General features: G+C 40.4%; 1 long non-coding RNA gene across 2 annotated transcripts in view; it reads right to left on the reverse strand.

The window, feature by feature from the left end:
* Nucleotides 1-26,116, reverse strand: part of LOC122556919 (uncharacterized) — a 244,429-nt gene extending 218,313 nt beyond the window's left edge. Inside the window, exon 1 of one of the 2 annotated variants that reach the window (XR_015759752.1) lies at nt 26,078-26,116. This is a non-coding gene — a long non-coding RNA (uncharacterized LOC122556919). The remainder of the gene's footprint in view (nt 1-26,077) is intronic. The other variant, XR_015759753.1, reaches the window with a different exon arrangement.
* Between the last annotated feature and the right edge of the window lie 549 nt (nt 26,117-26,665).

The raw sequence follows: 26,665 nt of genomic DNA on the forward strand, positions 1-26,665 counted from the left end.
CCATATGGCACACAATTATGTTAACTCAATTTCTTGCTAACCTGAGTATAATATAGTCAGATTAATGCATTATTTTTACCTTACAAATTCTGATTCATGTCTTTTTATTGTTAACGTCTTCACCCATGCAACAAAAGTCCATGAAGGTCTCAGATGACAATTCCCCAGAAGACCTCAGCAGACCTGACAGTATCTCATGCCAGACCTGCTGAACTTTTCCAACATTTACTGTTTTAGTTTCTGAATTCCAGCAGTTCTTTCAGTTTTTAATTCCTTGAAAAAACTGAGCCCTTTCGAAGATGAAAGGAAGCATACCAAACACCTTCACAGATGCTCAGAAGTTAGGGGAACCATTGGTCAGATGTTTAGGTTTTGGCATATGTGACTCATACTTCACAATCGTGCAAGAGCAAATTGCTGTGACAGTAATAACTTTGGAGGGCCCATAACAGAAACCACAGCCATTCCAATTTCTGCTTAGCTGGACAAGACATGCTGCTTCCTGGCACCATTGATGTAAAGAAAAATCACTGAGCATGCAGTGCATTCACTAACCTTCTCAGTATACTCTCCATTACTGCAGAGTATACATGGGTTGATGCCACAGGATATTGCAACAAGGTTTTCTTGAATTGTCAAAGACAATCACAAGGGACATGGATAGGGTGAATAGCAAAGGCCTTTTTTCCCAGCATGGAGAGTGCAAAACTAGAGGGCATAGGTTTAAGGTTCAAGGGGAAAGATTTAAAAAAGACCTGAGGGTACCATTTTCACAGCAGGTGGTATGTGAATGGAACAAGCTGCCAGAGGAGATGGTGGAGGTCGGTACAATTGCAACATTTAGAAGGGATCTGGATGGGTACATAAATGGGGAGAGTTTAGCGAGATGTGGACCAAATGCTAACAAATGGTAATAGGTCAGTTTGGGATGTCTGGTCAGCGTGGACAAGTTAGACTAAAGGATTTGTTTCCGTGCTGTATGACGCTATGACTCCATAACTCTGTGAAATATCACACAGCACTTGCCTCTGTATCAGAAGATTGAAGGTTCAAGTCTCACTCCAGATCTTGAGTATAACCATCAAAACTCACTTACCAATGGCATGCTGCACCACTGGAGGTGGCATCTTTGGGCGAAACTTTATTCTGGATTTTTATCTGCCCACTCACGTGGATATAAAATGGCCTGTGATACTATCTTGAGGAAGAATAGAAGAGTCATCCCTGGGGCCTTGGGCAACATTTATTTCTCAATCGACAAGACAAAAATGGGTTGTCCAGTCATTATTTTATTACTATTCACTGGAACTTCTTATGTACAAATTGGCTGTGGCATATCCAACAGTACACCAGCGACAACACTTCAAGGGTGTTTGCACTGGCTGTAGAGTACTTTCAGATGTCCAGTGATGTGTTATGTAAATGTAAGTCTTTGTTTCTTCACTGAATATAAGGGCAAATTGCACATGACATGCAGTCTATGGATGCCAACATTATCATAAGTTCTAAGAGAATGAAAGATATCTTCGCCTTGGATTTCCAGTGCTGCTCTGCATGCTATCACAATAAGAACTATGAAGTGTATCTAGCCCATAAAAGGGATGATGCCAAATAGAAATGGTGATAGCGTTTCTTCTTCTGCAAATCTACAATCTCTACGTCATGTGAGGCAACTGGTGTTTGACAGGCTGTTTGGAGTTTTGTGCATTCCTTCAGACACTTCTATTTCACTTCTGCATGTTCCGGGTGAAGTCATATTACCCTTCTGAGCAAGAATTCTACATTGCCATCAGTCAAAAGGCAGTGTTTGACCTCTTCTGGGATGCTTTGAGGACATCCCTAACGTATTTCCACCAAATTGCTGGGAGCCTCTTAGTATGACTGACCTCGTAATAAAATAATATTTCCTTCAGTTCTGAATGTCAGACAGGTGCTAAGCCAAACCTGAGGCAGTGAAAGGATCAAGAAATATGGTGATGAGATTACACAGACGATGTGGTGTAAACATTAAAATGTTCTGTCACATAATGATATTGCTGTCAATGTTACTAATGTTTGTGATGATTATTGTCAGTGAAGTTATAGACTTGATGGAGCTGAGCAGCAAAACGAGACAGCTGTTTCTTTTATATTTTGTAACACTGCAGTTTGACTGTTGTGGTTACTCAAAACAATATGTATTGCTCTCCCTCATGGTATTACCACACTGTTCCATTTCTATTACAATTACAGTCAATCCTGAGGTATAATAAGCAATTTTAAATACATATCGATCTATCTTATAACGACAATGTGTCAGCATAATTTTGTTTTTAAATCCCTGCTATTAAAAACTTAAGAATTAGAATACTTCTACATTTGTATTGCAAGTAATGTTCATAATTAATACAAATAGATTTAAAATAACTGTTACCTCCCTTGGTCAATTCACAAATTTCAGTCCAATCAAAATTTAACTGTTAGACTAAATTTTAAACAAAAAATGAAAATTGTGAATATGGATAATCCTGGAACATTAAAGAGCATTCTTCCCAAATTGCTTTATGCTTGTGAATATTGTGATAATGTTGAGAGTTTAATAGTAAATTGGATAAATAAGCAGTCATAATTATACCAATTAAACAATCATTTTAACTCACTTTCATTTCTCAGCCACTTTCATTCTTCAATCATTTTTATAATGTTAAAGCAATAAGGCATTACGTTGCAGTAATGATCTTTTAGTAGAACAACTTCTCTTTAGACAGTTAGTGTGATATTTCCTATGGGATCTAATTTGTTGCAGTACTTACTTCCTTCAGAATACAAGGCCATGTAGTGTGAAAAGATTCTCTATGCGGAGGGCACTAATGCGTATCAGATTAAGATATTCTGTGCCTTTTATTGATGTTTTCATTTGGATTTGTTTCAAAATGAAAAATTAGGCATAAAGTCTGGAGCAAATCATTGCTGTAGCGAATGAGTACCATACATTTCTAATAATGATATTATTTGCAAGAATAACTCTGGTGGACTAACCATATCTAAACATTGTCATTTTGTTTCTGGAGATTCTATCTCAGAATATAGGGTGACTCATTCAGTATCATTACATCTATTTTACTTTTTAAAATTAGTGCATACACGGGTCAGATGACCTCTGTATGATCAATAAATTTTTGAGGCATTGGTAAATTATTCAGTGTCATTTTTAACATAAATGTTGTGGTTATATTAACTATATACATACCTTCATTGTCAACATTCAAGGGAGGTTCTGCACTCATTTCAGGACCCATGTGCTAAGTTTGTTACAATGGTTGAAGCTTGTGCTGACTGATTTCTCTCAATATGTAATGGAACCATCAACATTTATAAAAGGGCCACTTGAGACCAATGAAGATATTGTTGGATAAGATTTCAAATTGAACCTCATTATGGAATGGGAGGAGCCAGAGTGTTCCTTCTGCCTCCGTGTTAATAGTTTAGCATTCAATGGTTCCGTGCATCCTGGCCTCTGATCATTTTCCCTCATCCTCAATTCAGAAGTGACCTGAGCGTTATGGACAGTGTCTTTATTTGACAAACTCCAATCAAAAAACTGTAACTGGCAATTTGATGTGCCTGTCTAGAGATAATTAGACCGAAGTACAATCTTTGGTGTGTATTTCTAAAGGGCCAGCCCATTTAGATTTGATTCCGTAGAGTATGGAAATAGTCCCTTCGGTCTAACAAGTCCACACTGACCCTCCCAGACCCATTCCCCGACCTTATATTTACTCCTAACACCATGGGTAATTTAGCATGGCCAATTCACCTGACCTGCATATCTTTGGACTGTGGGAGAATGTGCAAACTCCACACAGACAGTCGCCCGAGGCTGGAATCAAACCCGGGTCCCTGGCACTGTGAGGCAGCAGTGCTAACCACTGAGCCACCTTGCCACCCCCATAAGGGCTGATGAATTTACTGCTCCTTTTCTTTATGTTTTTATTGAGGAATAATGTTGAAGTCCAGGTTGTTGTCATGTCATGTTTTCCCTTCAAAATCTTGCTCTGCATGTTCAGAGCATTTATAATGCATGCAGCTGTCTGCAAAATGTTATGAAGCCAAAACTTTAAACCATCGCTGCTGCCCATTTCTTCAAACCTCAGTCCAGGGTATCATAGTAGAGTTCAGGAGAAGAGAAGTTGGCCACTTTTCAGATCGTTAGTTACCATATTCATATGCATTTTTAAATGTCCATCATTTTTATGAATGACTGTATTAGATAATGACTGAGTGAATAGGTGAAAAGGTGGATAGATAAGCAGTGAATAAGTGATGAAATGGATGGATATGCTTGGGGTAGGTGAAGTGGGTAGGATGGAGAGTTGGTTAGATGGGTAGTAGGTAGGTGTGTAAGGACGGAGATGTGTAGGAGGTTGTGTTGTACATGGGTCTGAAAGGATCTGACAGACTCAATACATTGGTAATGTGAGATATTGTGTTATGAGGTATTGTGTAGTAGGTTATCTTTATTAACCCACTCAGTTGCTCACTATATTTTACTGCATTTTCACACCTTATTGGCCCTTGCTACAAGTAGTGTTTACCTCTGAATAAATGTAGCATACAGAACAATACCATCTCCATCAAATCTCTATGAAACATTATAATATAAATCATCCCTTACCAACAGTGTCCTGGACCTGAATAGATTAAGTACCTGTTAAAAACCTTTTAACAGGGCCATTATCCCTTTAAGAAACTAACTGACAAAACAACACTTCCATAAATTGCATGAATGAATGAAACTCCTACTGGCAAATAGTAAATTAATCTCACAATTCAGCTGTAGTAATCAGTTTAATATCCTTTATTGTTTTATTAATTATAGGTACAATATTTAACTTGTTTAAAGCATATAGGCTTAGCATTTTTACTAACATTTACTAACTTAAAAGAAAAAAGGACTAACACCTCCTAATTATACAAGCAGACCAGACAGATGTTCCATCAGAAGTAGCAGCCAGCACTTAGCACATGTTTTAACCCATCTCCTGTCTCCCAGGATAAAGATCCTTCAAAACTTTGTGTATTAGAGGTAAAAAATGTAACTAGGCAAAAGTGAGGACTGCAGATGCTGGAAATCAGAGTCTAGATTAGAGTGGTGCTGGAAAAGCGCAGCAGGCCTGGCAGCATCTGAGGAACAGGAAAGGGCTCCTCCTCCTGATGATGGGCTAACCATTGATTTTCCTGCTTCTCGGATGCTGCCTGACCTGCTGTGCTTTTCCAGCACCACTCTAATCTAGACACAGGTAAAAAAAATGTAACACCATACTAATAGAATTTTAATATATGTAAGAACTGTGTCTAAAGGGGCTCTTGTAAGAACGGTTTTTCGGGATTCTATTGCTGCCTTGAACATGTGCTGAAATTGCTGAATAACAGAGGCTATATTTGCCAATCAACGATTTCGGTCGGTATTTGAACACGATCCCATAGTGAGTGCAATAAGCACACCCATAAAGATGATGTCATAGGAGAGAAGTAAGGTCACAAGGTCACTAAGCCCTCTCAACAATCTTTGTCAGAATTCAGTGCTTTTCCTTGCAGACTGTAAATGGGTGCTGGGATGCAGTAAGCAACATGTATTGTAAGACCATGCTACAAAAAAAATCAAAGAAATTCTTGAATAAAAAGTAAATGTGGTGGAACACTACTCAGTACAAGGTGAACTCAACAGTTTCCTATGGGAAATTGGTGACCAGACCAAACATTTGTCAATCTAGCATTTACATCAATGGGCATCTTATGATTTTCAAGTTAGACATGTTAGCAAATCTCATAATATTATCAGATGATGAGACTTGGTTGATGAAAACAGGTTACAGCTGACAGAAATCCAACTCTTCAATGCAGGGGATATCAAATACTAGAAAACCTGCATGTATTTCACTATCATAAATTTTCATTTTAGAGTAGGAAGGTATGTGTCAAACTTAATCTTACTCAAAAGCTGCATTTGTTTATATAGAAAAGGTCAAAGAACAGACACACAAAGAGCAACCAATCAAGGAAGAGCAAGTAGAAGAATTTACAGCACTGTGAAAGCTCACAACAGAACCTAAACAAAAGGTAAAATCCTTGAAGTTAATTAAGTTGGATTAAGAAATTTGCTTCATATTAACAGTGAGATGGTAAAGGTGCAGCTAGAAAATGGGAAGCCTTCAAAAATGAGATAACGAGAATCCAGAGACAATATTTTCCTGTTAGGGTGAAGGGCAAGGCTGGTAGGTGTAGGGAATGCTGGATGACTAGAGGTTTTGGTTAAGAATAAGGAAGAAGCACATGACAGATATAGATGGCAGAGATCGAATAAATCCCTTGAAGAGTATAAAGGCAATAGGAGTATACATATGAGGAGAATCGGGAGGGCAAAAGGAGGACATGAGTTAGCTTTGGCAAATAGGGTTAAGGAGAATCAAAAGGGATTCTACAAATACATTAAGGACAAAAGGGTAACTAGGGAGAGAATAGGAACCCTTAAAAATCAGCAAAGCCACATAAGTGTGGAACTGCAGGAGATGAGAAGATAATAAACAAGTATTTTACATCAGCATTTACTGTGGAAAAGGATATGGAAGATAGAGAATGTGGGGAAATAAATAGCGCCATCTTGAAAAATGTCCATATAATAGAGAAGGAGGTTCTGGATGTCTTAAGACACATAACGGTAGATAAATCCCCGGGACCTGATCAGGTGTACCCTAAAACTCTGTGGGAAGCTACAGATGTGATTACTGGGTCCCTTGCTGACATATTTGTATCATTGATAGCCATAGATGAGGTGATGGAAAACTGGAAGTTGGCTAGTGTGGTGCCACTATTTAAGAAAAGGGGTAAGGAAAATCAAGGGAACTATCAACCAGTGAGCCTGACATCAGCGGTGAGCAAGTTGTTGGCGAGAATCCTGAGGGACAGGGGTTAGATGTATTTGGAATGGCAAAGTATAATTAGGAATAGTCAACATGGCTGTGTACATGGGAAATCATGTCTCACTAACATGAATGAGTTTTTTGAAGAAGTAACAAAGAGAATTGATGACGGCAGTGAAGTGAATGTGATCTATATGGACTTCAGAATGGTGTTCAACAGTGTTCCTCATGGTAGACAGATTAACAAGATTAGATTGCCAGGAATACAGGGAGAATTAACCATTTGGATACAGAACTGGCTAAAAAGGTAGAAGACAGAATATGGTGGTGGAATGTTGCTTTTCATACTGGAGGCCTATGACCAGTGGTGCGCCACAAGGATCATTGCTGGGTTCATTCATTTATATCAATGATTTAGACATGAACAAAGGAGGTATGGTTGGTATGTTTGCAGATGACACCAAAATTGGAGGTGGAGTGAACAGCGAAGAAGGTTACCTCAGAGTACAATGAGATCTTGATCAGATGGGCCAATGGACTGAGGCATGGCAAATGAAGTTTAATTTAGATAAATGTGAGATGCTGCATTTTGGGAAAGCAAATCTTAGCAGGACTGATACACTTAATGGTAAGGTCCTAGGGAGTGTTGCTGAACAAAGAGACCTTGGGGTGCAGTACATAGCTCCTTGAAAGTAGAGCCACAGGTAGATAGGATAGTGAAGAAAGCATTTGGTATAGTTTCCTTTATTGGTCAGTGTTTTGAGTACAGGAGGTGGTAGGTCATGTTGAGACTGTACAGGACACTGGTGGGGCCACATTCGTGATATTGTGTGCAATTCTGGTCTCCTGCTGTAGGAAAGATGTTGCAAAATCTGAAAGGGTTCAGGAAAGATTTACAAGGATGTTGTCAATGTTGGAAGGTTTGAGCTATGAAGAGAGACTGAATAGGCTGTGGCTATTTTCCCTGGAGCATTGGAGACTGAGAAGTGACCTGTATTTCGAGGCTGGAGGGTCCCTAGACTGAAGAGGAGGTGTTTTTCCTCAAGGCGTTGGGTGGTTAGGGTGTGGTGATGAAGGAGGCAGGAGTGCGAGAGGGAGTTGAAGTGTTGAAGTCTCCCTCCCACTTCACCAAGGACATGGAGGTCTCGGGCCTCCTCCATCATCACTTCCTAAATACCTGACGCCTGGAGGGACAAGGCCTCATCTTCCACCGTGGGACCCTCCAACCTCATGGCATCAATGTGGACTTCACCAGTTCCCTCATTCCCCTCCCCCCCACCTTATCCCAGTTCTAACCTTCCAACTCGGTACTGCCCTCATGAGCTATCCTACCTGTCCCAACTATCAGCTCCATCCTCCTGTCTGATCTATCACCATTACCCCCATTCCACCTACCTATCATACTCTCAGCTACCTACGCCCATCCCCACCCCTCTCCCATTTATCTCTCCCCCCCTCCCCCTCGACCCACAAGCCTCATTGCTGATGAAAGGCTCTTGCCTGAAACATGATTCTCCTGCTCTTTGGATGCTGCCTGGCCTGCTGTGCTTTTCCTGCGCCACATTCTCAACCCTGTTCTAGTATTTGTCCACCAGTCCTGTATTATTAAAAAGGTTGAATTAGAGTTGGAGTTAGGTAAGTACCTGTTTCATTGTTCTTAACTGATGCTCAATTTTTTGGTCTGTTTCTTGTTGTATTACCTTTTGCCGATGGCAGCATTTGTGACAAATTTATTTTGAAGCTAGAAGAGAACAGCCCAGGATTTTCTTCACAAAAATCATCTGACAATGTGAATGATTTTTTTTCAGTCTGCCTGAAGGACAGGAGAAAATAATAGCAAGCAATGGCGATGGAGTAGAGTTAGCAAGAGGCTTTTTGCTAGATAACGTAGCTTTTCCGCCACAGAAGTTGTTAGGCAGTGACCATCTTCAACAGGAAAATATCTAACCATCTCTCAGTGACATTCCATATCTCCTCACAACAACATCCGCCCCATCCCTCCAATCAAGCTACATTAGTAGATCAAAGAAAATCAGACTAAGAATTCTCTGATAAGTAATGCACTTTGTGAATCCCCAAAACATGTCTGCCATCTACAATGCACAAGCTGAAATTCTGATGGAAGACTCTCCACTTGCCTGGATGATTGTAGCTTCAGCAACAATGAACATTCAATAATGCCATCCAGAACAAAGTAGCCCATCTGATTATGCCTTGTACTTGATCTTAAACATTAATTTCTTGCACTGTTGATGCATCACGGCAGCAGCATATATGTTTACATGATGCATTTTAGCAACCTACCAGACTCTTCAACAACACATTCTAAATCTGTGTCCAGGATAAGGCCAGCTGGTTCATGAGAAGACCTACATGTTCCCTTCCAAAATAAACATCATTCTGACATTCAACTTTATCACTTTTCCTTTACTAAACGTTCTGAATTCTCTTCCTAACAGACTTATCCCAATTTCTTTTAAGCTTTGTGAAGAGCATAGAGATCTTTCTATATAATGTGGACCAGTTATGTAGCTCCATTGAAAATACAGTGAAGATTGTTAAGACTGCATTGACTGCTATCATAGCAGCATAAAGTCTGCTAAATTCAGGGCTCTAAGATAATTCTCAGCTTTCATTAGACACAGAATATATGTGATTCTCCATGTGGAGAACTGTAATTTAAGCTGAATGTGCTACATTAAATCAAATTTATGTTTGTAATTCTGACAGATTTCCTACTGTGGAGGATGTATTCTTAAAATGTTTGGAAATGACTGCTCTCAATAATATCTATCAGCATAATTTGTGTTTTCCTTTCCATGTGACAGTGTTAAAAACATTTTACGATAACTTTCAACAAACAAAAATAATTTTGTTAAACCTGTTACCAAGGTGCAAGTTATGTATATCTATAAAAGTAAAAGAAGCATCAATACATTATAAATTAAAATGTTAAAGTTGTTTGTTTAACTGAATAAAAAAATAAATCTATCTTTGGTTGTTATGCATTTTAAAACATCCTTTGGATCTGATGCAATGTCCTTTTTTAAAATTATATTTTTAATTTTATTATTTCTATGAATTAAATTTTAGAACAGCTAATATTGAAATTATTCCTTGGTACAAATGCTTATTTGATAAAGTGGCATAATACGCACAAATGCCTCCAAAATAATTCTAATGAAATGGATAAAATGCAACATTGATTTAAAAACAGATGACTCTCAATTAATCATCCTTAAAATCAAGCTGAACATTAAAGAACAAATAATTGCTTCAATTCATTATAAGCAATGATCTCATTAATAGGATTCAATATCATAGGATATAAGATAAGTATTAACTAATGAGCACATTGTACAATTAATAATTTTATTATCAGACAAAAATTAATGATTTGTTATGTTCAATATTGATATTTTCTAAACTAGTAATGAAGTATGTTTCTTTTAACATAATTAGGAGTCTAAGAGTTCTCCAACATAGAAATAAATCTCTTAGCCTATAGTGTCCATATTGGTCATAAAGCACATACCTAATCTAGTCCCATGCCAACCTACGTAACCTACTTACAATTGTCCATTCCCCATGAACCATCATGCCCTTTTGCCAATGTAATGCTTTCTTCTACACATCACCATTCCTCTTTTCATCCACCATGCTAACACATAGAGTATTACAGATGAGTGGATTTCTAATAGCACTCAAGGTGTTCTAACACCATCCTGAACAGTCACCACCCTATCCAAAATCTTCAACATTCATGTCCTCCACCAGGGTTGCATTGTGGCAGCAGTGTCGAGAGAGTGCTGCTGGAAAAGCACAGCAGGTCAGGCAGCATCTGAGGAGCAGGAGAATTGACGTTTTGAGCAAAAGGTAAGGGTTTGGCAATGGAGGAGGCCCAGGACCTGCATGTCTTTGGCAGAGTGGGAGGGAGAGTTGAAGTGTTCAGCCATGGGCCAGTGGCATTGGTTGGTGCGGGGGTATTAGAAATGTTCGCTGAAACGATCTGCAAGTTGGCATCCTGTCTACCCGACGTAGAAGAGACCACATCGGGTGCAACGGATACAATAGGTGACATTGGTGGAGGTACAGGTAAATTTCTGTCAGATGTGGAAGGATCTTTGGGGGTCTTGGATGGACGTGAAGTGGGGAGGTGTGGGCGCAGGTTTTGCGCTTCTTGAGGTGGCAGGGGAAGGTGCTAGGAGGGGAGGGTGGGTTTGTGGAGTCATGGAGGGAATGGTCTCTCTGGCATGGGATCAACATGGATTTCACCAGTTTCTTCATTTCCCCTCCCCCACATTCTTCCAGTCCAAAGCCTCCAATTTAGCACTGCCCTCTTGACCTATTCATCACCTTTCCCAACTATCCGCTCCATCCTCCTCTCCGACCTATCACCTTCTCCCCCACCTTCATCTACGCATCCCATTCTCAGCTATCTTCCCCCCCAGCCCCACCTCCCTCCCATTCATCGCTCAGTCCCCTACTACTGATGAAAGGCTTATGCCCGAAATGTCGATTTTCCTGCTCCTCAGATGCTGCCTGACCTGCTGCGCTTTTCCAGCACCACACGTTTGACTTTGTTCTCCAGCATCTGCAGTCCTCACTCTCTCCTATGGTGGCAGCAGTGTATATTATCTACAAAATATTCTGCAACAACTCAACAAAATCATCTTAAACAGCATCTTCCAAATCCATGAATTCTACCACCAAGAATGACGAGAGCAGCAGATGCATGGGAATACAACTGCCTGCAAGTACTCCTCCAAACCACACACAATCCAGACTTGCAGACAACACACTATTGAAAAAATAATATAATCATTCATGGACTGGTGTAACTGCTCTCATTCAGGCAGATGGAGAGTTCCCTTGTACTCCTCACTAGTACTTTTTATGAGAAAGGACAGTTTTAAGGAGTCAGGAGGTAAATTACACATTACTGAATTCCCATCCTCTGACTTGCTATTGCAACCACAATATTTAACTGGCTTGCTGAGTTTAGTTTCCAGTCAATGGTAGTCCACACATTTTGAGATTACTAAACGCTGCTTTGCACATCAACAGCTCCTGACAAATGTTGACACATCCGAACACTGCTTTACAGGCTGACACTTCCTCACAGTTCTTGACCAGTTGGATAGCTCCAAAGAATTTATCCACTACTTACGCAAAATCGTCTCCACAGTTAAATGTTTCAAAGGATGCTTGACACCCCACGTACCCCTGAAAAGATCCATAAAGCATCCCCCAAGAGATCCCTGCTTCATCCTCCCAAAGTATCCAGGGACTATAGCTGTAAGGGGACCATAGTTCTGTCAGGAATATCTTAGCTATCCAAAAGAAATGCATTGAGAAGAGACATACTCTTATTTGGTTTACTTGCCACACTCTAAGGATTCCCCAACTCCAGGAAACATACATGTGTGCATTACATAAACACACGCATACGCACACACACACACTCATACTCTCACACTCGCACACACACACACTCACACACTCTCTCTCTCTCTCTCACACACACACACATGCATGAACATGTGATTTCTGGCAAATTTCAGCAATTTTGCCATGGAAAAGACGCTCTCCTCCTGGTGAAAATTGGAGCCAAAGAACAAAGCAATTAAGAATTTGTTGTATTTAAGATGACTCCTTCTCTTTAAACAACACGATTTTGCTTTCCAAAAGACTTATCATTTCGGCTTCCACTTCCACTCTTTGCTAATTTCTTGACACAATTTATGGCACAATTACTTTCATTTAAAATCAATTAATGCTTTAAACAGCAACAAAAGCAAAATGCTGCAGATGCTGTAAACCGGAAATGAAAAAAAATAGCAAGTGTTGGACAAACTCAACAGGTCTGACAGAATCTATGGTGAGAGAAATAAAATTAACTTTTTAAATCTAATATGACTCTCTTAAAATAAAGCATGCTGGGGGATAGGTTCGGATACCTCAAGAACTGTGAGGAAGTGTCAGCCTTCTAATCTCAAATGGGTCTATGGTGTGCATCCACACTTCCAAGAGGAAGTTTGGGGAAAGACATGCATTCACACAGCTGAAAAAGGGTGGCACAGTGGCTTAGCGGTTAGCACTGCTGCCTTACAGTACCAGGAGCCTGGGTTCAATTCCAGCCTTGGGCAGCTGCCTGTGTGGCATTTGTGCATTCTGTCTGTGTGGGTTTCCTCCCACAGTCCAAGGATGTGCATGTTAGGTGAATTGCCCATAGTGCTAGGTGCATTAGTCAGATGGTGGAGGGTCTGTGTGGACCGGTTGGGCCACAGGGCCTGTTTCTGCACTGTAGGGAGTCTAATCTAAATAACCCTATAGTTTGATGACGAAAGACCCCAGCAACATGCAGACCAGGCATGTCATCATTTAGCGTGCAATACTAACTTGATGTGAATGTCACTTTTCGATTTCATTCTGCAGTCTATGTACTGCTGGAGCTAAAAGCAATGTTAAACAGAATGAATGCCTGACTGGTAATCTTTGTTTAAAAGAATAACTTCCAGGTTTGTGGCTGAATTATTTATTCTGGTTGTTGGATCAGTGATGCACATCTTTGCAGTTCACCTATCTTTCTCTGAGGTTTGATTATTCTGGAATGGAGTGGTAGCAGCTGATGGTACCTCAAAGATTATGCTGAAACAAAGTTGCTTCCAGACAAAAGTAGACTTCCAGCTCTTCTGCTTGGAATTGCATGTTACTGGGCAAATGAGGAGAAGCTACACAATGAAGAATAAGATTTTCAAAGAGGAACAAGCAGGTGGAGTGGAAGGGCTCTCAGAAGGTGATATCTTTAAGGAACAATTCTCTGACTTTATTCTCAGAAAAGATTAATGCTGAAATCTGCACTTCAAGCGGAGAGATTGTATTTTGAAACTGTCAACTGTTACAGCCACCTCCCAACAGTGCAATGCCCTTATTCTTTGTAACTGTTAAGTTTACTGCATCACTGCTTCCCCTTCTTTGGAAGTTCAGTGTTTACTGTTGCATGTTTGGCTATTGCTCAGGGTTTCAGATCAGTGTTGAAACAAACATAAAAAGATTCTTGCAGCAACAATGAAACTGCTTTAAGAGGTCCAGACTGACTGAAAATAGTGCCAGTTAGTCACAATATTGGCCCTTTGCTGATGTATGCAGTCAATAAACAGTGAATTAGTTACACAACGAAATCATGTTAATAAGAAGAAAATGCCACATTAACACGTTGCCCTCAATTCAATGAACAAGTACCGATGGAGTACATACCTGTATATGAATACACACATATATACCTGTATATGAATTCTTTCGGAATAATGAATTTTTCTATCTCCAAAGACTGTTGCTAATATCATCCAGTGTGTCTAGAGTGGTCAGTGAGCTGAATTATTATAGTTTGTGCAGTTCTCTTTTTAATATTTGATCATTCAAAGTGAAGGAAACCTGCAGCCTCTCTTTTGGTTTAAATAGGCAAACAGTTACTTTATAAGAAGCTATTACTGAATTCCTTATGACTAAAGAAGTAGAATTAGTAATGAGAAAAATACAAACATCTTATTTGATGAAAATCCTTATAATTCTCGACGGTACATTACTGGAGGCTAATTCTCGCATTCACTGTTCTCAAAGCAAAGTCACTTGAAGTCAGATCCAAGAGCTATGACAACTTCTGTAGTTGAATAGGTGGTGTTTTCTTGCACAGTTGGATGTGCACAGTGGCTCAGTGGTTGGCACTGTTGCCTCACAGCACCAGGGACCTGGGTTCAATCTCACCCTCTGGCAGCTGTCTGTGTGGAGTTTGCACATTCTTCCCCGTGTCTGCACACATTTCCTTCCACAGTCCAAAGATGTGCTGGTTAGATGGATTGCGCAGTGTCCAATGATATGCAGGCTAGGTGGATTAGCTATGGGAAATGCAGGAATAGAGGAGGGGAATGGGTCTGAGTGGGATGTTCGAAGGTTGGTGTGGACTTGCTGAGCCAAAAGGCCTGCTTTCATAATGTAGCGATTCTATCAGGCAGCAGAATTTGGGAAAGAGGGAGGTTTCCTGGTTCTTTATCAGTCCTATTGTTTCGGCACTATCACAGTCCCTGACTTTCCTTGCAAAGTACAGTATTTATTATGCCTTTTCTTTTTGTTTCTCAAAGCTCCACTCTCGGAGGATGTATCCTAGAACTTCCTTCTTGGAGATTTTCACACTTGCTGGTTTTAGCCAAGGAATTTTTTTTTTAAATTACAAAATAAAACTCAAAAATGGTGGCGTGTTAACTTTTTGGAATCACGAGTTCCACAAAGCAAATGAGTTAATTATGCTGTCCTTTAGAAGTTCTTCTTCCTGTACACTGTTCTGTCTGAAGCTTGAATGTTTACACCTCTGTTACCTATTTGCAAATTCCTGTTATTTCAAGATCTTTACATGTTTGGTATGTCTTTCCATAATAAATTCAGACTTGCAGCTATATTAACATGTGACTTGAAGCTGACCTCTTTTTTTAAAAATGTTCTTGTGTCCAGTTAGAGTCAGATTACAAATGTCTTACAACAAATTTACAACCTTGTAACTCCTTTGCTTATGACATTAGTCAAGGCTGAATCAGTACAAGTTACATACAAAACATTGTCTTGCAGATAGTTGGATCACATCTAAAAGAAGATCAATCCAAACTGCAAATCACTGCAAACATTCACAAGCAAATGCTAAAGGTAGAATAGATTTTGAAATTTTGCTTACCTTTGCTTGGTCATTCGTTGAGTTAAGATTATTTTTTGGTGGACTTGATCTCAGCTACCAGAATGTGAAGGGTTTCTTTTGCAAAATTAAGGTTTCTCCCTCCAGAATTACCTGTCACTTCTAAAAAAAAATCTTAGTTTTGCATTGTTCTTAGCCTTAAGGTTGTTCCTTTTAGGAAATCAAGATTTGAAGTAAATTCTTCTGTTTAATATTTGTGCTACATTTAAATTTTGTACAAGTCTACCAAATTCACAATCTTCTTTGGTACTAAGTGTGCTGTCCAGGAGAAAAGCATGTGAAAATATTCATCAAAAAGAACATTTCTTTTGAAGGTGCATTTACTGAACTTCTCATACATGTGAGAACATTGAAGTTTTTTGAGGAGGACAGAATTCAGGCCATTGGGAGCTATCTTCTCAACATTGACTCTTGCAACTGTTTGGAGCAAGTTAGACAATGCCAGTGAATGTAATCTGTTTGAATTTCCAAAAGGCCTTTGACAGAGGCTGGCACAGGAAGCTGCTAAGTAAGATATGAGCCTGTGGCTTTAGGGGCAAGGTACCTGCAGAGAAAGAGGATTGGCTGACTGGCATAAAGTGCAGATAAAGGATCTTTGTCAGGACGGCAGCCAGTGACTAGTAGAATTCCAAAGAGGTCAGTGTTGGTGCCACAACTCTTCATGTCATATATTAATGTTTTGTTGGGAAGAACTGAATGCATTGTTGCTAAGTTTGCAAATGACACAAAGATTGGTGGAGGGGCAGGTAAAGATGAGGAAGCAGGGAGGCTGCAGAAGGATTTGGAAATGCTGGGAGAGTGGACAAAGAAGTGGCAAATCAAATACAATGTGGGAAAATGTGAGGTTACACATTTTAGTAGGAAAAATAGAGGTGTAGACTATTTTCTAAACAGATAAAGGCTTTGGAAATCTGAACACAAAGAGACTTTATGCAGGGAGGTAGTATATAGTGGTGAGCCTTTTAAGCAGTTGACCTAAGTTTAATACCCGGCTATTGCAAGCTTGTGGTTTTATATCACTAAACAGACAAAAACACAAAGCAAAAAGGTTCTAATCGGTGATTAGCACTGCTGCCTCACAGTGCCAAGGATTCCATTCCAGCCTCAGGGGACTGTCTGTCTGTGTGGAATTTGCACATTCTGTGTGTGGGCTTCCTGCGGGTGCCCTTGTTTCCCCCCACAGGTGCAGGTTAGGTGGATTGGCCATGCTAAATTGCCTATATTGTCCAAGGATGGACAGGTTAGGTGGATTAGCCATGGGAAATTGGGATTACAGGGATGTGGTAGGAGGTGTGTCTGGGTGGGATACTCTTCAGATGGTTATTGTGGACTTGATGGGCTGAATGGACTGCTGCTGCACTGTAGGGATTCTATTTTATAAAACCGAGAGGCCTTGATAGAGTGAATGTAGTGAAGTTTCCACTGGTAGGAGGGACTAGTACCCAGGAGACGCAGCCTCAGAGTGAAGGGACAACCCTTTAGAACTGAGGCGAGGAGGAATTTCATCAGCCAGAGGGTGGTAAATCTTTGGAACTCATTGCAACAGAGGGCTTTGGAGACCAAATCATTGAGGACAGAAATAGATAGGTTCTTGATTGGTAAGGGGGTCAAGGGTTTAAGGGAGAAGGCAGGAGAATAGGGTTGAGAAACGTATCAGCCATGATTGAATGGTGGAACAGACTCGATGGGCTGAATGACCTAATTCTGTTCCTGTATCATTTGGTCTATGGTTTCTATTTCTTCTGAGAGTTTATCTGGTGGGCCTCCTGGATAATAGTTCTCCTTTTCACTGAATCAAATTGTTAACAGTGCTGGTAGAGGCAGTATATATGTTACCAAGACATACAGTGCAAGGATAGAACACTTTGCAAATCATCTCTGCCATGGCGTTCCAGCATTATACATTCTTCTAGCTCATGTTTTGCTATGGAATAATAGACAATAGACAATAGGTGCAGGAGTAGGCCATTCTGCCCTTCGAGCCAGCACCACCATTCATTATGATCATGGCTGATCATCCTCAATCAGTATCCTGTTCCTGCCTTATCCCCATAACCCTTGATTCCACTATCTTGAAGAGCTCTATCCAACTCTTTCTTGAAAGTATCCAGAGACTTGGCCTCCACTGCCCTCTGGGGCAGAGCATTCCACACACTCACCACTCTCTGGGTGAAGAAGTTTCTCCTCAAATCTGTTCTAAATGGCCTACCCCTTATTTTTAAACTGTGCCCTCTGGTTCGGGACTCACCCATCAGCGGAAACATGCTTCCTGCCTCCAGAGTGTCCAACCCTTTAATAATCTTATACGTCTCAATCAGATCCCCTCTCAGCCTTCTAAACTCAAACGTATACAAGTCCAGTTGCTCTAGTCTTTCAGCATAAGATAGTCCTGCCATTCCAGGAATTGACCTTGCGAACCTACGCTGCACTCCCTCAATAGTCAGAATGTCTTTCCTCAAATTTGGAGACCAAAACTGCACACGATATTCCAGGTGCGGTCTCACCAGAGCCCTGTACAGCTGCAAAAGAACCTCTTTGCTTCTATACTCAATTCCTCTTGTTATGAAGGCCAGCATGCTATTAGCTTTCTTCACTGCCTGCCGTACCTGCATGCTTGCTTTCATTGACTGATGTACAAGAACACCTAGATCTCGTTGTACTGGCCCTTTACCTAACTTGATTCCATTTAGGTAGTAATCTGCCTTCCTGTTCTTGCCACCAAAGTGGATAACCACACATTTATCCACATTAAACTGCATCTGCCATGCATCCGTCCACTCACCTAGCCTGTCCAGGTCACCCTGTAATCTCCTATCATCCTCCTCACATTTCACCCTGCCACCCAGCTTTGTATCATCAGCAAAATTGCTAATATTACTTTTAATACCATGATCTATATCATTAATGTATATTGTAAAAAGCTGCAGTCCCAGCACTGATCCCTGCGGCACACCACTCGTCACTGCCTGCCATTCCGAAAGGCAGCCGTTTATCACTATTCTTTGTTTCCTGTCAGCCAACTAATGTCAATCCAATTCAGTATTTTGTCCCCAATACCATGCACCCTATTTTTGCTCACTAACCTCCAGGTAGACGACATCCACTGGATCTCCCTTGTCCATCTTCAGAGTTACATCCACAAAAAAATTCCAGAAGATTAGTCAAGCATGATTTCCCCTTCATAAATCCATGCTGACTGACCTATCCTGTTACTGCTTCCAGATGTGTCGTAATTTCGTCCTTTATAATTGACTCCAGCATCTTTCCCACCACTGAGGTCAGACTAACTGGTCTATAATTCCCTGCTTTCTCTCTCCCTCCTTTCTTAAAAAGTGGGACAACATTAGCCACCCTCCAATCCGCAGGAACTGATCCTGAATCTATAGAACATTGGAAAATGATCACCAATGCATCCACGATTTCTTGAGCCACCTCCTTCAGTACCCTGGGATGTAGACCATCAGGTCCTGGGGACTTATCAACCTTCAGACCGAACAGTCTCTCCAACACCATTTCCTGGCAAATATAAATTCCCATCAGTTCAGGTCCTTTAGCCACTATTACCTCTGGGAGATTGCTTATGCCTTCCCCAGTGAACACAGATCTGAAGTACCAATTCAACTCTTCTGCCATTTCTTTGTTCCCCGTAATATATTCACCCGTTTCTGTCTTCAAGAGCCCAATTTTAGTCTTAACCATTTTTTTTCCCTCTCACATACCTAAAAAAGCTTTTACTATTCTCCTTTATATTTTTGGCCAGTTTACCTTGGTCCCTCATTTTTTTCTCTGCGTATTTCCTTCTTAGTTATCCTCTGTTGTTCTTTAAAAGCTTCCCAGTCCTCCATTTTCCCACTCATCTTTGCTATGTTATACTTTTTCTCTTTTGAGTTTATATGTTTCTTAACTACCCTCGTCAGCCATGGCCACCCCTGCCTCCTCTTAGGATCTTTCTTCCTTTTTGGAATGAACTGATCCTGCATCTTCTGCATTATACCCAGAAATACCTGCCATTGTTGTTCCACTGTCATCCCTGCCAGGGTATTGCACCATTAAACTTTGGCCAGCTCCTCCCTCATAGCTCCATAGTTCCCTTTATTCAACTGAAATATTGTCACTTCCGATTGTACCCTCTCCCTTTCAAATTGCAGATTAAAGCTTATTGTATTGTGGTCACTACCTCCTAATGGCTCCTTCACTTCGAGGTCCCTGATCAAATCCGGTTCATTGCACAACACCAGATCCAGAATTGCCTTCTCCCTGGTTGCACCAGCTGTTCTAAGAATCCATCTCGGAGGCACTCCACAAACTCCCTTTCTTGGGGTCCAGTACCATCCTGATTCTCCCAATCTGCCTGCATGTTGAAATCTCCCATCTCCTCAGGTTCTACTCCAACCACAATGCACTTCCCGTTTAACAGGTGCAGGCTGACTTTAAAAAGAGCTGCCTGATAGTATTGTGTGCTTGCCTCTCATTCACTCTCTCACTCACTCACATAGTCACTCAGTAGCTGTAATGTTGTCTTCCTTGCAAAAAAAAATACTCAAATGAGCAGGCAACATCAAGTTTGTGTGCTGCGTGGAGCAGAAGCAATAGGTATGCATAAATTGTGCATCACGATTCCCATGCATATATTCAGGCATTATTATGTTTTGAGGTCATATTGCTTCACTTATGCTCTGTATTAGAAGCATTGAAAAGTCTTTTTCCCAGAAGCCATGGTCACATTCCCTCCTGCTATATACGAGGCCAATCAAATATTACATTTGTTTTGAAAAAAGTAATCAAAGTTGCATGTTGTTATGTTGGTCACAGTTAGTTTTGACTGTTTGATCAAATAATAATTTCTCATTATGAAACTAGCCCAAGGCTGCAAATAAGATGGTATCTCTAATATTACTTTAGATCTTACCTTTTTTGTCTATGTATGTGTATGGTTTAATCATAAATTAGGGATGCAAATCTGCAGTCAACAGCATTAATTTCCTGAAGTATAACCCTTACTCTAAACTCCTTTTCGTCATGTGGATAAATAAAATGGCACATTTTAGCTATCTGCAAGCCATGAATTTTGAATCTGCTGTGTTTGTAATTTTAATTTCCTGACAACCTATTGAAATTATTTTCCGTCACCTAAGAAGTAATTTACATTTATTTCATTTCAATATGGCTATTTATAGAATTGGAAGCATCTTTTGGAAAAATTGAAAACATGTTATTTGTAAAGCTCAGAAGCTTACAGTTGACTGCAAAAATAAAAAGTAGCAACATATAGGAACATTTAAATGCTGTATATCAGGTTTGTCATTCTCAATTCTCTAAGCCATACATCATAACTTAAAAATAACAATAAAGATCTGTCATGTTTGAAAACATTGCAAAGCTCAGTGGTCAGTTTTCTGCGGTGTTGCTCACAGGGACTTAGAGATTAGATCAGATTACATTACATTACAGTGTGGAAACAGGCCCTTCGGCCCAACAAGTCCACACCGCCCCGCCGAAGCGCAACCCACCCATACCCCTACGTTAACCCCTTACCTAACACTGTGGGCAATTTAGCATGGCCAATTCACCTGACCTGCACATCTTTGGACTGTGGGAGGAAACCGGAGCACCCGGAGGAAACCCACGCAGACACGGGGAGAATGTGCAAACTCCACACAGTCAGTCGCCTGAGGCGGGAATTGAACCCGGGTCCCTGGCGCTGTGAGGCAGCAGTGCTAACCACTGTGCCACCGTGCCGATGATCCTGTTATAAGGAGAAATTGCCATTGTAGGGCAAGGCTGGGATGGGTGCTTGTGGATTTCAGAGATGGACATTCCTTTTGATAGAAAAAATGTTGAATCATGTTGAAAGACATGGAATAATATTCCTGGTTACAAGGTATTCAGGAAAGATAGGGAAGGATAAAGAAAGGAGGGTTGGCAACATTGGTCAAAGGAAACATTGTAGTGCTACAGGAAAGGGATGTCCCAGAGCATTCAAGGACAGAATCGATTTGGCTATAACTAAGGAATAAAAGAGTGCAATTATATTGCTCGATGTAGCCCATCGACAACCAACTAATGGGAAGGATATAAAGGAAGAAATCTACAGCAAGCTGCAAACATATTTATAATGGAGGACTTCAGTTATAGAGTCATAGAGCCATAGAGATGTACAGTGTGGAAACAGACCCTTCGGTCCAAATTGTCCATGCCGACCAGATATCCCAACCCAATCTAGTCCCACCTGCCAGCACCCAGCCCATATCCCTCTAAAACCTTCCAGATGTCTTTTAAATGTTGCAATTGTACCAGCCTCCACCATTCCTCTGGCAGCTCATTCCATCTACACACCACTCTCTGCGTGAAAACGTTGCCCCTTAAATCTCTTTTATATCTTTCCCCTAAACTAATGCCCTCTAGTTCTGAACTCCCCCGTCCGAGGGAAAGTATCTCACCTATTTACCCTATCCATTGTCCTTCATCATTTTATAAACCTCTGTAAGGTCACCCCTCAGCCTCTGACGCTCCAGGGAAAACAGCCCCAGCTTATTGAGCCTCTCCCTATTCCAACCCTGGCAAAATTCTTGTTAATCTTTTCTGAACCCTTTCAAGTTTCACAATGTCTTTCCAATAGGAAGGAGACCAGAATTGTACACAATATTCCAAAAGTGGCCTAACCAATATCTAGTATAGCCACACGAGTAGAGATTGAGATAGTGATCGGGTAAAGAACAGCGAAAAGGAATGCCTCCTAGATTGTATTTAGAAAAAATTTCTATAGCAGGACATGTCCAATCCAAAAAGAATGGAGGCACTACTGAACCCAGTTCTTGAAAATGACATGGTTCAGTGAAGAAAGTGTCAGTCGGAATCAGTTCAGGGAGAGTGATTATTGATCATAACGTTTAGGATTACTATGGGCTAAAGACAATCCAAAAAAATAATAATTAACTATGGGAGAGTTGATTTCAATTGGAAAAGACTGGAACTGGGCAAAATACATGACAAGTAAAGGTTGCTGAGAGGAACTTGAAGGGAGCAATGAATTCCCTTCAAAGGAGAGGTAGTTCAGGTATATTCCTTTAAAAGGGAGAGGTAGGGCAAAAGAGGGTAGGGCCTAAGATAAAGGAGAAAGTGTGTACTTCTGATGAATGTTCCTGTTGTTTTTTCTTTCCTCAGCATGCATGCACAGCAGCAATGTCTGGATCCAGGAGTCACTATTACAAATAGCATTGGCACACCAATCTCTGTACACAGACACTCAGATCAGCTATTGCAGGTTTTGGACCTGCAATCAATTACGTTGCCACTTTACACTATGGCACCCTACTCCTTCCCAGTTTGCACCTGAGTTAACTGGTACCCTAACAGTCTACTCACCTGGCCCCCTACTTATCTTGTAGCCAAGTACCCTAACATCATACTTACATACTTACATTCCACAAAGTGGCTGTCGGAACATTTTAATTTCAGAGTACATCAGCTGACTGCTGTGAAAAGGTTGTGGTGGGAGTAATTTGTCTTCCACTATCAGTTCTGCGATTTTAAATTGATGGGCCAAGGAAGGTCTTCTGCACAATATGATCCTATGATTTGAAAGTGCTGTCAGAATGGTAGAATAGCTCAGCATCTCTGAAGGAGCCCTGAGCTAAATCTCCTCTCAAATATCTGGAGCTCCTTTCTTTTGTGACAAAGAATGGTCATGTGCTAATCTGCATGAGATTGTCACTCCTAGGAAACTCTAGCTCATTGCTGTAAATTATTTATATTAAGCTTGAAATAAGGAGGGAGAAGAACACCAGAGTCACATTCTTCAAGGAAGTTGAAGAAAGTGATGGGAACCAATGGGATATATGTGTTTGTGAAACGATAGATAAATACACTTCTACCTTATATACTATATATGCATATCCATTGTATATAATGCTTACCACTTTTTGCTTTTACAGTTTCAAGATTATCTTGTGGAAATCCATTTTAAAATGATCTTCCTAAGGACCCTTCCTAGGGATTGCTGTGTTTTTTTTAACAGTATTGTCTTTACTAATTGAAGGTCAATAAATAAATGAACTACATCTACACCTGCACTGCATGCAGAGGGTGATTTTTCTGATGACAAATTTCATTAGGCAGAAGACTGGTGATGTGAGCCTGCTGCATGCCCAATTAACTAGTCTGAGGCAGAGCCAGTTTTCATCTTCTTTATAGTATCAATATATTTTTGACATCTAATTTAGCAAGGACATGTTTTTTTCTACATGGATTAACAGAAAAATTAAAGAGATTTGTGTCAAACTTATTTGGGTCAGCTGCAAAATGTGACAGGGTAAAACTTGTAAATATGCTTACTACCCCGCTGTGCAGTATGAATTGATCAGGTCAAACAAGGTTCAAAATGGACAATGGCTTGTGTGTGAACTGAACTGAATTTTAATACAGGGATTTATATTATCAGAGGAAGATAATATTTGAACTGAATTGATTGCTTTTGATTCAGTTACAAAATTGAAAATAGCCAGTTATTAAGGCGAAGGAGGCTGAACACCAAAACTATAGGGTAGATCCTTTTAAGCCTGTCTGGAAATTTAGAAAGGCAGGGAGGGAATTGTAATTGGGCTGCAAGCAATAAATCATTTTTCCATTGGCACTTTAAAGTTTTGCAATTATGTTCTCAGAACCTTACAAGCATCAGCATTCTTGACTTTAAGTTTATTAGCATTCCATGAGTATTCCAGTGCACTGGAATTATGATCGTGGGAACAACCTGAAGCAAAATGGAAGATATCCATGTTTACAAATGTGACTATATATGAGGTGTGTGCGTGGCTCCTTCCCCCAAGTTGCAGTAAGTGCAAACTTCTTATACTCCTTGACTCCTTCAGAACCAAGACATTTATTTGTGCCAACACATACAGTGCCAGAGAATTAAGCCTGATTGGTTCAACCAGCTCATGAGAAGTCTCAGTCAAACGTGATACTGTTTCCTGTGGGCCTATGAAGTTGCCCACATCAGGTACTTTGGCAGTTATATAGATAACTTAATGGAGCAATGCACACATAGGATCAAGTGACAGATGAGCAATAGATGAGCTCATGCTGAAGATAGTAGTAGCACATTATGTTCGGCTCGTAAAATCACATGATAGATGAGCTAATGCTAAAGACAGATGGTGGTGTACTGTGATATTTTAAGTGTAAATAGCAAACTAGTATGGCAGAAGATGATTAGTTGAAAAGGACAAAGCAAGCTAGTGTGATTGGTTATGCTTGTGACACCAGATAAGCATGGGACCTAGAAAGATATAAACAGAAGGGGCCCCAACAACATGTGGGCAGACAGGGAAGACATTTTCTGACTTCCACAGCTTTTGTTTGCAAATAAAACTTTAACTTCATGAAGGATTTTCTGTGTCTCCTGGTAATTCTCTCAGAATATCAGGTGATCTTTCCACAACACAGGCCATTCCAGCGATCCTGACTTGAAAGGGAGTATGAAATGGAAAGGGGACTTAACAATAAAAGGGTTTCATAGAAAATGTGAACAGAAAGATGAGGATGGAAAATAACGTTAAGGAATGGAAATTTAAGGGTGTGGTTATCCCGCGCATAAAGGGAGCAAACTGGGATGCAAAGAGAAAGTAGCAGTGAATTAATAATCAATAATAATAAAAACTAACTGGAATTTGAAACACAAACAAATAAGCCATGTTCTTGGCACCAAAAACTTCCAGTTCACTTTTCAGATTAGAGCATCAGTATGAAATTACACAAGATGACATGGGGCTACACTTAGGTGGTGAAAAGCTTCATTTGAGAGGAGCATTCATCTATTACTGAGATTTAGAATGGCTAAACTATCTTGATTGACTTCTCTCAGCCCTTCACCACTCTCATCTGATACCCAAAATCCAACCATTTAGCTTCAGTTCCTCCTTTCCTGAGGTTATAATCCCCCCAGAGGATGGCAGTGAATGAGAGCATTGGCCTTTGTTTCACTGATGCACCTGATGTATATGTGGGTGTCCCTCAAGATACTCTCCGAGTTAAAAACACACCATAGAAGACTTCACAAATTGAAACAAACTACATGACAATCAAACAAAATGCTGTGATGTTGTACAGAAGGTTAACAAAAAAATACATTGTTATGGACTAAGCCAGATCAGTCAAAACATTCTTAAGCAGGCAGCCGGGGCCATAACTTTGCAGTTTGTTTCGATAAGTGTACAGTGAAAATTACTGGGATTAAGTTAGCTAGGTTGACTACTAGATTTTAAAACAGATATACATTTATACACAAAATCACATAAAGAAACATCAGAAACAGAATAAAGAACCCCTACAGAACTCAACTTATCCAACTAGACTTAATATGCTGTTCCGACTATACACAACAGTCCCAATAAGCAAACTCCCTTTAAAGACCAGTATAAATGGAACACATGCTTACAGGTTGAAGTTGAAGGGCAGAAAAGAGAGAGAGAGTTTCCACACAGCTCCTTGTTAAACTCCCAACCAGTTTATTACTGAACTAAACTGCTCAATCAGAGAGCTGACCACTCCCCTTTCATTATACAGGTCACTTTTGAAACATTACCACTTTGGCCTGAAGTCTCATCTGTTTACATATAAACAAAAGGCCCCCCAAATCCTTTTCATCTCTGTGCCAAACCAAACCGATTGGAACCCAGTCCCGTTTATTGAACTTCTGAAAAAAATCAGGGACAGAGTATCCATGAGCCAAGGAACAGCTTTTAGTAAAAAAGGGACTAGTTTTGTGACACCTCCCCCTTTAAAAAAAGTGGACCATCAATACCAATAGATGGCTTCATTTTTAAACCTTCCTGGGACGGCACGGAGGCTCAGTGGTTAGCACTGTTGCCTCATAGCATCAGGATCCCAGGTTCGATTCCAGCCTCGGGTGACTGTCTGTGTGGAGTTTGCACATTCTCCCCGTGTCTGTGTGGGTTTCCTCCGGGTGCTCCGGTTCCCTCCCACAGTCCAAAGATGCGCAGGGCAGGTGAATTGGCCATGTTAA

Source organism: Chiloscyllium plagiosum, unplaced genomic scaffold, assembly GCF_037043375.1.
Source record: "Chiloscyllium plagiosum isolate Xiang-an unplaced genomic scaffold, Cpla_swu_hap1 HiC_scaffold_16, whole genome shotgun sequence".
Classification (NCBI taxonomy): Eukaryota; Metazoa; Chordata; class Chondrichthyes; order Orectolobiformes; family Hemiscylliidae; genus Chiloscyllium; species Chiloscyllium plagiosum.